The sequence below is a fragment of the Petaurus breviceps genome, unplaced genomic scaffold (genome assembly GCF_028583685.1).
Source record: "Petaurus breviceps papuanus isolate PSGF00001 unplaced genomic scaffold, PetGlider_PUasm1.0 226, whole genome shotgun sequence".
NCBI lineage: Eukaryota > Metazoa > Chordata > Mammalia > Diprotodontia > Petauridae > Petaurus > Petaurus breviceps.
In genome coordinates this window covers 7,820,204-7,832,218 of record NW_027185890.1, presented here as the reverse complement: position 1 = coordinate 7,832,218, position 12,015 = coordinate 7,820,204, and the positions used below count along the sequence as shown (strand labels likewise).

The 12,015-nt window shown below is 37.1% G+C and overlaps 1 long non-coding RNA gene across 1 annotated transcript in view; it reads left to right on the top strand.

The window, feature by feature from the left end:
• LOC138166790 (uncharacterized) overlaps positions 1–12,015 on the top strand; it is a 1,160,016-nt gene that overhangs the window by 854,968 nt on the left and 293,033 nt on the right. The gene's annotated exons all lie outside the window — the stretch shown is intronic.

Genomic DNA, 12,015 nt, shown 5'->3' with positions numbered 1-12,015 from the left:
CCTATCCCACCTCCCACTTGTTCTATTCTCTACTTTTATTCTGTCCCTTTTCAAAAATGGGTGCTTCCAACATCCTTCCCCCTCCAGCCTGCCCTCCATTCCATCATCCCTCCTCTGATCCCCTTCACCCCTACTCTCCTGTAAGGTGAGATACCCTATTATGTATGTCATTCCTTCCCTAAGCCAAATTCAATGAGAATAAGGTTGACTCATTCCCTTTTGCCTTCCTGTTCTTCCCCTCCATTGTAACCATTTTCCTTGCCTCTTTTACATGAGATAGTTTACCCCATTCTGTCTCTCCCCATCTCCTCTCATTATATTCCTCTTTCACCTCTTAATTTCACCTTTTAAGTATCATCCCTTCCTATTAAATTGGTCCTGTGCCCTCTATGTATACCTGTAAATATATGTACACACATTCTCATATGTATTCATATGTCCACATACTCTCTTATACACACACACATTATATATATATATATGCATATATATATATATATGTTTCTATTTCCTTCAACTATTTTCACAATGAGAAATGTTTCATGAGTTACAATTATCATTTTTTTATGTAGGGATATAAATAATTCAACTTTGATAAGTTCCTTATGCTTTCTTATCCCTGTTTAATTTCTCATGCTTCTCTTGCTTCTTGTATCTGAATGTCAAATTTTCTATTCAACTCTGGTTTTTTCAGCAAGAATGCTTGAAAGTCCTCTATTCCACTGAATGACCATATTTTCCCCTGAAACATGACACTCAGTTTTGCTGGGTAGGTGATTCTTGTTTTTAATCCCAGCTCCTTTGACCTCCAGTATATCATATTCCAAGCCCTTTGATGCCTCAGTGTAGAAGCTACCAGATCCTGTGTCATCCTGATTGTGTTTCCACAATATTCAAATTGTTTCTTCCTGGCTGGTTGTAATATTCTCTCATTGATCGGGGAATTTTGGAAGCTGGCTATATATATATTCCTAGAAGTTTTCTCTTTGAGATCTTTTTCAGGAGGTGATCGGTGGATTCTTTCAACCTCTGTTTTGCCCTCTGGTTCTAAAATATTGGGGCAGTTTTCCTTGACAATTTCTTGGAGGATGATTTCTAGGTTTTTTTTTGATCATGGCTTTCAGGTAGTCCAATAATTTTTAAATTCTCTCTCCTGGATCTATTTTCCAGGTCAGTGGTTTTTCCAATGAGATATTTCACATTGCCTTCTATTTTTTCATTTGTTTGGATCTGTTTAATAGTATCTTGATTTCTCATAAAATCACTAGCTTCCATTTGCTCCAATCTAATTCTGAAGGAATGATTCTCTTCAATGAGCTTTTGAGATTCTTTTTCCATCTGCCAAAGTCAGCTTTTTAATTCATTCTTTTCCTCATTGAGTTTATGAGTCTCTTTTGCCACCTGAGTTAGTTATTTTTTTAAGGTGCTATTTTCTTCAGTCAGGTTGTTGATTCTCATTTCATAATTTCCTTCCATTGTTCTCATTTCTCTTCCCAATTTTTCCTTTACTTTTTTTATTTGGTTTTCAAAATCTTTCTTAAGGTCCTCTGTCACCTGTTACCAGCTCATATTTTTCTTGTAAGCTTTTGGTGCAGGAGTTCTGACTTCACTGTCTTCCTCCTGTTCCATGCTTTGATTCCTTTTGTCCCCAAAATAGGAGTGTAATTTTGGATTGCTCTGCTTGCTTTGCTTCCCTTGCTTGCTCATGTTGTCACTCAATTACTTGACTTTTGAGCTTTTTGCCTCAGTAGGACTCTGATACCAGACAGAGGGGATTTGTATCAAATGCTGGGGTTTTTACAAATTCTGGGACTGTTAGTTGGGTGCCCTATCTGAGCCCCCACATGCTCTGGCAAGGTGGTCATGCACCCCAGGACCTACACCCTATACAGTTATCCAGATCCAAGCAGGTTAAAGCAAGAGTGATTATCCCTCAGACTGGTCACATTTTCCCCCTGCAATCTTCAAGCCTGGAGCTGAAGCTGCCATGTGGAGGCAGCTGCACAGCTGCGGCACCTCAGTGGCTTCTCCCTTTGGGGGTAAATTCCAGACCACACTCCCAAACTCTGGTTCCCAAAGTTCATACTGTACTGACCTCTCACTTTGTCCTTAGCATCTATGGGTTGATAATTTTGGAAACTGCCACAGCTGCTGGTAATCTGAAGTCTCTCCAGGCAGTGGTTGGTCAGGACCCTCCAGGGGCTAAAACCTCCAGCTTGCACAGGGCTGGGTTTGGTACCCAGAAAGCTGTGCTGGCTGCTTGCCTGTCAGGCTGTCCTTAGCAGGAGGTTAGCTTCTCTGTCTCATTTTTGGGATTCTGTTGCTCCCAAGTTTCTTCAGTGTCACCTTTTATATGAATTAGGGGAGGCAGAAGCTGGAGCCCTGCAGAAGTCCTGTTTCTCCTCTGCCATCTTGACTCTGTCCCCCTTAATTTCTCCACTTCTTTTCCCCATTTCAATCCATTCCTTTGCCATCTCACACTTTCTCTGATAGGCTCTTCTCCTCTTGAGACACAACAAGAGATATTTTCCTTTCATTGTTAGCCTTTGACTCGATTAGTATGTGTCATATATTTCCATCTATCTTTACTCCCTCCACTCTCTTCTTTCATACACACTCTCATTTTGTAATTCAGTCCCACAAATAATATTGATTTACCTGTAGCTGGAGAGAGAGCAGAGACAAGATTGCAAAATAAGGCAGAAACTCATCTGAACTCTTCTGAATTCACCTCTAAAAAACTATAAGATAATGCCTCAAAATGAATTCTCTAGCAGCAAACCCAACAAAAAGATGTGGTGAAACAATTTCTAGCCAAAGAAAATCTAGAAGGTTGGAAGTAGATCTCTCTCACTTAGGTAAAAGGGGGGAGAGTCTACTGCAGGTAGCAGTTGGGCAAGTCAGTGGCAGACCTGCCTCAGAAAGTCAGGGGGGAGCCCTTGAATCCTAGCACAGATTAGTGGTGAGGCCCCACATCCCTGGCACAGGAGGCAAATTGGCACCTTGGAGCAGAGCCCAACTGTAAAAGTCATGAAGTAGTATGGAAAAATGAGCAAAATCATATTATAAGTTATGAGGGACTTCAGAGGCTATCTAGTTCAAAATGTGAAAAAAAGCCTTTAATATTTCTGGACCAATACTTGTCTAATTTCTATTTAAATTCCTCTAGTGACAGGCATTTTCTATCTTCTGAGGAAGTTCTCTTTCTTTTTGTACAACTCTTAACACTGAGGAAGTTTTTCTTTATATTTGTTTAAAAAATCTTCCTCCCTACAATTGCTGCATACTGATCTTAGTTTCATTCTCTGGGGACAAGTAGAATGCAATCTAATTCCTCAGGATGAGCAACCCATTGGACATGGGGCAGAGATTGATTACAAAGAGTTTTTAACAGATAGAACAATGGGCTGAGTGTAGCATCAAGCACCCCAAGCATCCTCAGGGTTTGCTGCCAATACAGGTTCTTGGATCTGCTTTAATAAAGGAAAGCAACTCAAAATGGGTTAACAAGCTTACTTTAATCAGTCAGACATATATCGTTTACCTCGTTCAGGGGAAAAAGGTCAGCACCCCGAACTTCAAAGTATGCAGGCAGAATTATCAAGACAGAAACAGATCAAGTAGACAGATTTCAAACTGTCCAACCATTACATCCATACCCAGTCAACATCTGGGTTTTTCAAAGCCGGGGGGGCTCTGGACAACGGCTTCCCAGAATCCATATCAAATCACAGACCACTTCTCAAAGTGAGCCCCCAAAACAAAGCTACACATCAGGGCTTATATAGCCTTCTCCTGGATCAGAGAATGTAACAACATTTTGGACCCACTGGCCAATCAAGAAGTATTTACTGAAAAACAAGCCTCCCACCCCAGGCTTCAGGTGCACTTTAGCCTAGGGGCAGGGAAGATCTTCCAAATTTGCATTCCCATTACACTGAGTCAAAGAAAATATTATTAATAGGGGAAAATATAAAGTCTCACATGAAGTAAAAGACAAACTTCATGAGATAGGAGACGGTAGCTAATAAGCAGTTTGTCTAAAAAAAAAGATCTGGGGTTTTAAATGATTTGTGAATTCAATATGTGTTAACAGCATGATATAGCAAACAAAAAAAAAACTAATGTAATTTAGGCCTATGCAAGGGAGGCCTAGTGTCCAACACATGCTCTGTTCTTCCCTGGTCAGATGATGTCTGGGATGTTGTGTTCATTTCCACTTGCCACATTTTAGGAAGGATTTGGTAATCTGCAGAGTGTGCAGAACCAGATGTCAAGAATGCTGAGAAGCCTTGAAACCATTTCATAAGATGATTCTTTTGAAGGAATTGGGAGGGGGGGAGAAAAAAAGGGAGCAGCTAGGTGGTGCAGTGAATAGAGCATGAACCCTGGAGTCAGGAGTACCTGAGTTCAAATCCAGCCTCAGATTTACTAGCTGTGTGATCTTGGGCAAGTCACTTAACCCCAATTGCCCTGCCTTCCCCCCTCCAAAAAAAGAATTGGGAATATTCAGTCTGGAGAAGAGAAGATTTAGGAGGATCATGATGGCAGGGTTCAAGTATTTGAAGAGCTTTCATGTGTAATAGAGATTAGATGGGTTCTTCTTAACCACAAACATGAGCACTGTGTGGAGTGGATAGAAGATGTGGAGAGGCAAATTTAGGCTTAATGTCAGGATTTCTGAATTTGAGAACTGTCCAGAACTGTATTGCCTCAAGACATCATTGGTTCCCTTTCACTAGGGAAAGTATTCAAGTAAAATCAGAGTATGAGGGGGCTATAGAGAAGATTCTTATGGAAGTGTGAGTTAAATTTGATGGCCTTTGTCTTCCCTTTAAAGAGATATTTAATGAGAGAGATTAAAGGCAAATGATATTCATTGTTATGGTAAAGAAGCACTTTGGAACCCTAACCAAGTTGGGGGAGCAGGGGTTAGTATAAAAATCCTCCAAAGTATTTTAAAATCTTTGAGTCTGTAGGAGCTACCATAATACTTACATCAGACCTCTGTCCCACTGTCTCCTGCCAGATATCCTTAAAGAGATGGGTCTAAATATTACTTCTTGATGCTGCCCAATTGTAATTTCCCTCTCCTGTAGTATAATGTATTATATATATATATGTACATATATATATATACTATATATAATATAATAGTATAAACCATTGATTAATGAATAGACTAAAAGTCTCAGATAGTAGTCATGATATAGATCTGTCATTTAAAGTGAAAAGTGTTCCTAAGCTAAGTGTCCTTTTGTATATTTGGGTCACCTTTTGAATGTGTAATTTCTTTAAGTATGTAGTTGTAAGCCACTTGAGGACAAGAATTGTCATTTTTTTTAATAAAGTTTTTTTTTACTTTTTTCTGAATCTTTTATTTCCAAATTCACATTTTTAGTTAAATTCAACAAATATTTATTATGTGTTTTCTACTAAATGAAGACAGTCTGGTATAGTGGAAAGAATATTAAAATTGCAGTCATTTTAGATATGAGTTGGAATCCCTCTTCTGGCACTTACTAACTATGTGATCCTGACAAAGTTACTTCTCTCAATCTCAGTTTTCTGTTCTATAAAATGAGGTCAATAATACTTGTGGCACTTACCTCCCAAGGGTTTTGTCAGAATCAAACAAAATAATGGATGGAGTACAAAATGCTATGCAAAACTTAATGCACTGCAGAGGTAGGGGGTTTTGAGTACATAATATTGCATACAAATAGATTCAGTTAATAAGTTTGTTGGTTGGTTTAATTGAATTGCCTTTTTTTCTTTAAATTTTTTTTCTTTATTCATAAGACATGATTGTTTTGAGGGGAAGGAAAAGGTTCTCTTTAGAAATAAATTGAATGTAAAACCAAAAGATATCAATATAAATGTTTACATCCTATGTAACAGTCATCTATCACTAAGGCACTGTACTGGGTGCTTGGGATATATGCTGTTTCTATCACCTTGGAGGTCTTCAGGTTAAGTTTTTCCAATTTTTAAAAAAATTGCATGGTATTCACTCATGCCATCCTCTAGTTGCTCCTCTCATTTCAATTGTTTTTTTTAATTTAATTTAAATTAAATATGATTAATTCCAGATTGGCTTTCAAAGAGCATGTTATTATCCTGTATTTTTCTCCCCCTTTCCTGAGATTTACAGACTTTTTCAACTATGGGTGTTTCCCTCAGCTCCAGGGTTAGTTCTTTCCCAATTAAAGAAAGAAGGGTTAGTAAGAGCAGAGGGATTTTCTGCCTTTTTTTTTTTTTTTTTTTTTTTTGGAGGGCAATTGGGGTTAAGTGACTTGCCTAGTTTTTGTGTTGTGTCTGAGACCGGATTTGAACTCAGTTCCTCCTGACTCCAGGGCCATTGCTCTATTCACTGTGCAACTTAGCCACTCCACCTACTTTTCTTTAATAGAGAAAGAAGGTTCTTCAGGTCATAGACTTTCTGGCATTTTTTCAATGACCAGTATTCCTGGAATGCCAGAAGAACCCATCTTTCTGAATGCCGAATGAAGAAGGCAGAGCTACTAAAGAGTCATCTGCAAGTAACTTCCAAGTATCATTTTTTTTAATCAGCTAAAAAAAGGGGGGGGACTGGGAGTTTGATGAAATGAAAAATAAAAGCTACAATTACCAAGCACTAAGAAATCTTTATAGTTCAGCTTTCCTCATGCCCTTCACATTCAGTGTGTCAAGGATCATTGCTATCACGTTCTAAAGTACAAACCACCGAGAAGTTAAAGAATTTCCTTTTTTTGGCTATCCTTTGAGCAAATAAGTGGGGAAAACACTCAGTACAAAGCAAAAATTGTGGAACATTTGAAATGCATCTAAACCAAGTATGGATAAATCTATAATTCCCAGGCTCTCTAGGGAGTGTGAAAAACAGAAAATCACAAGAATCCAACTTAGTAGGTCATCTTTTCCATTATCTAATGCCCAAGCATTTGTAAAAAGGAACAATTTACTATTATTTGAAGACTGCATACAAATGTTTTTCTCAGAATTTGCTATGTAATAGCAAATAGTCTATAATTCTGCTTTCAGAGTTTTTGTGAAGAAACTTTCAAAAGGAACAGAAGTCACATTAGGTGTGAGAGAATGAAGAATGATGATGCAATTAAAAGTCAACTGGTGCTGGTAGCTGTAATTCATTAAATCTATTTGCCACCAAATCGGAAGTATAATGAAGGAACTGGGAGGATGTGGCTTCTTAGAAATGGCAGACCAAGGGTAAAGCCAACAGACATTTTTTAATGTTTAGAGACTGAGAGAGAGGAGCCAGTGGATAGATAGAAAGGCCCTGGAGAGTGGAAGATTGGTCTTTCAGGACTATTTGTCCAGCATTTCCCCAGTTGGTACATGAATAAAATTGGAGGTTTTTTTTTTTTGTAAGTTAGTTACTTAAGAGTACAAGCACAATCAGAACAGCGGTAAACAAATATTTATTGAGCAACAATTGATAGATGCCTAACAATACACTATATATTTTAGGAAATGAATTCCATCTTGGAACAACAAATTTAATCTTTTTAGATGATTGAAATATCCATATATATTATATATCTATATATACATTGAGCATATTCTCTCTATATATATACAGAAACATAACATCTTGAGAATTAAGGGGCTACAGGATATTTAACATTGTAAATTAAATGATCAAGATTTTAAATCCCAGCAATTCTCTTTGAAAGTAAGATAAATCCACATCTTCCCACCAACTCAACAGTGGAGAAGGGAAAAAGGGATCAATGGAACAGCAGAATGAACATAGGGATAAATCACACCATTGGAAAAGAGAGAGAAGGAGGGATTTTAGTTCTGAATGGATACAGGTAAAAGGAAGCTTTCTTCACTATACAAGAAGAGAAAGAAAAAAATACTTAGATATCCAGGGATATATTTATCTGTAACAAGATATGAACTATTCACTTTTTTACCTCATTGTTTCAGCTTTGCTGGCACTTAAGAGTTTCTCAGAAAATGGAATTTCTTCTTAACTTCATCTGGTCCACAGAAGTTATAGGGTTCTCTAATTTCATATGCTCTCCAGAAGTTAGGTGGCTTTCTGGAATTGTCATTAACAATTCAGATATGTCAGCAATAATTTCCAGACTCCCAAAACTCTGCTTACACTGTGAAAGAGTTTTACTTCATCTAGTAAGGGAAATTTTTAATAGGGCCAATCCAGGTTCATATATGCATAATTCCTACTCTGATACCTCATTGTGGCATGGAGTGAAATCTGGGTTCTCTGAGATTGTGCCAATGGAACACAAATTGTGGTTGGGACTACCAAGTTAGAAAGGTTTCCATGCTGTGATAAGGGCAGTCCATTAACCTAGTTCTAGGCTAACTGGCTGATGAATATTTCAATGTGACATTAAGACAATAAACCACTTCATTAAAAATGATTAAATAAAGTTAAAAATTTGCATTAAAAGAAGGAGAAATCAAACTGAACAAAACCACAAATCCTTGAAGTCTTGAATTGACTCATATCAGCATGGGGATGAGGGGAGATGTTTTAAAACAGACTCCCATTTAAACAAGACCCACCTTCTTTCCTGGTATGTAAAGTCTCTGCTATGTAGGAACATTAATAATGTCACTCAGGGTGTTAATGCATCAGAAGAACAAGACTTTTGGCAGAGTGGTGATGTATGGACTAGAGACACAGAATGAGATTTAGACATTTTGTTTTGCTTGGTTATATACTTATTTGTTATGAAGGAGGGCCTGGTGGTGGAGTTGATAGGTAATGAGAGTGATGCAAAAAAAAAAAAAGAATCAATTAAGCATTTTAAAACACATGGAAGGGAACAGAGGGAATTTCAGGAAGGGACATAGATAATTAAGCAATTTTGTTACTATAATGTTAAACGTAATAAGTGTAATTTAATATCCAATTCTCTTTGTATATTGAAATTTTTATATTTAACTACATGATTTTTTTTTAAAAGAAAAATTTTAAAGGTCATTACTGCTTTGCTAAATTTAATGTATATAGTATGTCTGTTCTTTGTATGACTGTATGAAATGAAGTTCAATTTCTTATCTAGTTCTCATTCTTGTTCTTTATATATTGAAATGTTTGATTTAATCCAGCATTCCTAATTTGTGGTCTATGATGTTGATATATATATATATATATATATATATATATATATATATAAACATTTTGCTAACTATAGTTTGTAATTTCATGTATTTCATTTTATGCATTTAACAACATTCTTCTAATCAAGGGGTCTGTAGGTTGGTCAGACTGCCAAAGGGTTCCAGGATACACAAAAAATGTTAAGAATATCTTATTTAAGTTTGCAATATTATTTTTTAATATTACAATCTTCTGTTACTATTTGTGAGGAAACTTCCCATCATAACATGGTTATGATGTTTTGGCTGCTTGTCATTCATTGACTTTTTTTGGTAAAGGTACACAAGTGGTTGTGCACTAGAAAATGTCCATCAAGGGAAATACCTGAGGTAGAGTGGCATGGAGATCGAACATTTAAAATCATCTTTGTGCTTCCATATTGATCTCTCTGATCAAGAGACTTTCAGACCCACAGACTGGTTGAAGCACAATTTGAATTGTTTCAAGGAAACAGGAATTACCCATTGAGTGGTCCAGCATTTTCACTGCAATAAATATTTAATAAAACATTCCTCAGAAGAAGTTGTATGAGGATTGGGGTCTTGTAAACAGTAATGGCAGCATTTTCCCAATTCCAGGACCTCACAAAAAAACTGGTTCTAATTTAAACCCCCTTGCAAGACCTCTCTCAGCATATGCATTGTCAGCAGCTTAAATTGACCACAGAATGATAACTAAATAATTTAGAAAATCATAAGATGATTTAGGCATTTAAGATGTGTAAAAGGTAATTAAAACCACACTGTGGGAGGCTTAAGGTCATACTGTAGCTGGCTGCTCTACAGCTGGGGTCACTGGTTATGTTGTACAAATGCATATGTTCAATTTATTATCCTAATGAGGAACATGGAATGTTTTGCTTCTTCATTTGCAGGGCTCATCTCCAGAGGATGTGTGAGCCTGGACTTTAATGTGCATATAAGCTCTTTATGGTTTTTGGTCACATCTTGGCTATTGTAATTCACTTCATATGACTGCATACTAGGCACTTGGCTTTTGCCATCGTGTAGGGAAGTCTTGCCCTCGGATGACAAAAATACCAGGAGGTGTCTCTCATTAGTTACCAGTGAGTGATAAAACATGTGCTTTAATTACCCTATTTATCACAAAACATTCCTATTAAAACCCAAGGGCAGTGTCTCTGAAAGGTGTCTATACTTAGGCGCTTAATTCATCGCATAACAGACACAGTTTTAAAGGAAGCATTTCTTTTTCCTTCTCTTACATCCATGATATAGTACTAATTATTAAATGAGATCATTTTCTTGCAGGCTGTTCCTTATTGGTAGGATTTCTATATCATTAATTTCTAAGAACTCTCCTTAGACATAATAAAATGATTTGTGCCCCATGTGTTTCAGACATTCTTGAGCATGGTTCCTTTAGCAGTACATTTAGGAACACAAAAGGTCCATGGCATATTCACATGAAAGAAAAAAATTATAATTAGGAAGATTTTATAACTAAGAAGACCAGATCATTAGATAACCTAAACACTCATTTCTTTTCACCTGTTTATCTAGTAGAAAGAATAGAAGATTTTGAGTCAGGTGAGAGCTGTGTCAGTCTCACCTCTGACACTTATTAGTTGTACAACCCTGGACAAGCCATTTAGCCTCCTCTTTCCTCCTCTCTAAAATGGGAATACTAATCCCAATAGCACCTACTTCAAAAAATGGTTACAAAGATGAAAATCATCCAAGATATTATAAGATGCTTTGTAATCCCTATAGTGCTATATGAATGGCAGCATTATTAACAAGAAGGAGTTCAATGCTGAATATACTATGCTTAACTATTTTAAAGCACCCAGTTTGGGAGGCAAGTATTCCCACCTTCCTTTCTCTAGGTATGGGACATTTTTTTCTAGGGTAGGCTAATTGGAAACTATCAGTCTGAAAAAAATACACATACATACATGCATATACTTTAAAGAATGCATATTCTTTAAAGTAGTACAGTTTTATCACTTAGAATCTACAACAGTCCCAGAGGTACAGAATAGAACAAAGTAACTGGAACTAGGTAAACAGGTAACCGAATAGTGGGATGGCATAATGGATGGAAAGTCAGCCTGCAATCTGGAAGACCTGGGTTCAAATCCTGTGTATGACTCACCATGTCGCCCTGGGTAAGTCACTTGATTATGCAATGTCCAGAGGTGACCCTTTAAGATTGTAAATTGACTTGGTAACTTATATTCTACAGAAGAAATCCCCCTACTAACAAACAATAAAGCAAACAACTGAACAACAAAAGCAATTAGTGATTATCTGGAAAAAAAATCTACCAAGAATGAGTGATTCTTAGCTCCAATTTTTGATAAGTAAATGAATGGGTTATGACAGCCCCAGGGAATTTGCTTTCTTTTCAGTGGATTGCTTGGCACCTCTGAAGACTTCAGAGCAGATTTGACTTTCATATTCCTTCTTCATTCCCTTTCTACAAATATTTTGTCCCTTTTCTGATTTTTCACGAACTTTGATTTAATAGTGTCCAAATTAGTGAGCATCTTCTTTATCTAGAGTGTAATAACTTCTCTTATCACGCAGGCCCATGGGCCCTGTGCCAGAGTCTCCATGACCCAGGCTGGGCATTTTCTGTGCCTCTATCTGTGACAGAATCATGGAGGTTCTCTTACAGAGTGCTTCAGAAGCTGTTCCCAGTGCATTGTTGGGGGCCCCTTTTTGACACAGCCTTCTAAACTCACTTCCTAAAGCCTTTCCAGCTTTGATAAAGCAAGATTGTTTTCAGTTCATTCCTCTTTACCCATTATATAAATGGGTGGACCTGGATACTTCAGAGGAAGAATCTAAAGCATTTGGTTGTTATTAAAAGAAGGATAGCTGACT